Raw genomic sequence first — 2,510 nt, 5'->3', positions numbered from 1 at the left:
ATACCTCAGTTTTTTTGGTGTTCAATCTATTTTAATCTCTCCGTATAGGTTTAGGTTCCTTTTACTGCACTCATGTAGAATCGAATCAATTTTTAAACATAAGTATAGTTAGATACTGCTTCCCTTTTCTTTGAGTATCTATATTTTGGTGTTCAATCGTTTGGAAGCTGCAAAGGAGGAAGAAATGAAGATGAGTAATGGAAAAAAAAAAAAGGAGAGGAAAGAAGTGTGAAAACAAATAGGATCAAAAGAAAGAGAAGTAGAACAAGATGAGAGAAGCTTCAGAATGGATGGGAAAGAGAGAGAGGAATGATGTAAGCAAATTGAATAAAAAAAGAGAGGGGAGGAGACGACGAAGAGAGAGTGAAAGTAGAATGTAGAGGAAAGGGAAAGGGAGGGGAGGCATGTAGGGAAGGGAGATAAATTTGGAGACTGTTAAGCAAAAGGCGATGAAAGAAGTGAGTGGAAAGATGATGAGAGAGAGAGAGAGAGAGAGAGAGAGAGAGAGAGAGAGAGAGAGAGAGAGAGAGAGAGAGAGAGAGAGAGAGAGAGAGAGAGAGAGAGAGAGAGAGAGAGAGAGAGAGAGAGAGAGAGAGAGAGAGAGAGAGAGAGAGGCATAAGTTAGTTCGTGTACAGGTCGTCCGTCTGTCTGTCTTTCTTTTTCTTTCTTCTTTTCTTTCTTTATTCCTCTTTTTCTTTCTTCCTCTCTTTTTGTTCCTTTTTTATTGTTTGTTTTATTTTATCCTTTGCTTGTTTGTTTGTTTGCTTTCTTTCATTCTTTCTTTTATTCTCTCTCTCTCTCTCTCTCTCTCTCTCTCTCTCTCTCTCTCTCTCCTCTCTCTCTCTCTCCTCATCTCTCTCTCTCTCTCTCTCTCTCTCTCTCTCTCTCTCCCTCCCTCCCCACAGGGCTGAAAGTATTAGAAAGTGACTGACTGACCAGAAAACTTTTAGGAACCTCCCTTGTATACTGTGGGAAGAGGTGACATAGGGTGCACAGAGAGGGTTGGGACACCACCACCACCACCACCACCACCACCACGCACTGGGGTTCATATGATTGCAAGTTTACGGGATTAGTTTGATCTTGCTCTTGTTGTTTTTTTTTTTTTTTATCCTGTTATTGTCAGTTTGTTGTCTGTTCGTATGTCATCTATCTGTTTTATTTATTTATTTATTTATTTATTTGTTTTTTTCTTTCGTTTTCTTCCTCTGTGTATATATCTGCGTCTGTATTTATCAGTCCATTCATTTTTCTGATTATTTCTGCTTGTCTGTTTGTCATTCAATCAATCTATCTATATGTTTATCTGTTTATTTATGTATGTATCTCTGTCTGTCTGTCTATCTGTATACCTTTCTTACTGTCTTTCTATCTATACCTATCTGTATATGTCAGTCTATCTATCTCTATCTATATCTATCTATCTATCTATCTATTTGCACTTGTATATTTTTCATACTCACCAGGTTCTCCCAGATTTGGCAAGCGTGATCAGCTGGTCCAGGATAGATTGTTGAGACTTGCCCCACTCACCTGGCCTACCTGAGCGTGGCCCGGACAGGTGTGACTTTTCTGGCAGACGACTTTGCTGTGAACCTTCCACCTTCTTGTAACTATGTGGGTGATTGCAGTGCGTTGTGGTGTAATTGGTGGTTTGTTAGTGTATTGGTTAGTGTATTGTTGCGTGTCTCTCTCTCTCTCTCTCTCTCTCTCTCTCTCTCTCTCTCTCTCTCTCTCTCTCTCTCTCTCCTATTTTAGATTCTTTTTGGCACAGTTTTATGACTTTGGCCTCATAATTCTCTCTCTCTCTCTCTCTCTCTCTCTCTCTCTCTCTCTCTCTCTCTCTCTCTCTCTCTCTCTCTCTCTCTCTCTCTCTCTCTCTCTCTCTCTCTAGGTACATATAACGTCACTACGCAAACACACACACACACACACACACACACACACACACACACACACACACACACACACACACACACACACACACACACACACACACACTAGATGGCCTTAACAGTGGCAAGTTTTTGTGTGCTCATCAGTGCACCTTACACAGACTCGCCCCCGCCGTGCTCCACTTGGAACGCCTCTTGCTTGCCAGTCGTGTCGTGAAATGCAGTAGGAACAGAAATATATACATATGCTGAACCCTCTGAGTCCGTTGAGTGTCTTTTACTGTTATTTAAGCTGGTATTACATGATTTTATTGAGTTTCACGGGTGCTGTCTTAAAATCAATGAGCTGTGTCTTGTGTCCGTTAAAATTCTCAGTCCTGAAATGCAATGGGAACAGAAATACGTACACAAGTTTAACTCTGAATCCGTTGGGTGTCTTTTACTGTTATTTAAGCTCATATCACATGCTTCCGGGTGCTGTCTTAAAATCAATGAGCTGTGTGTTGTCTATTTAAATTTTCGGGGTAAAAATACGTAGTTTCATACGATTTCAAATTGGAATAGACTGATTTGATATGTTTCAAGAAGCCACCTGGATTTAAAGGGTTAAAGGT

Source organism: Scylla paramamosain, chromosome 31 (assembly GCF_035594125.1).
Source record: "Scylla paramamosain isolate STU-SP2022 chromosome 31, ASM3559412v1, whole genome shotgun sequence".
Taxonomy (NCBI): Eukaryota; Metazoa; Arthropoda; class Malacostraca; order Decapoda; family Portunidae; genus Scylla; species Scylla paramamosain.
This window is presented reverse-complemented; position numbering follows the sequence as displayed.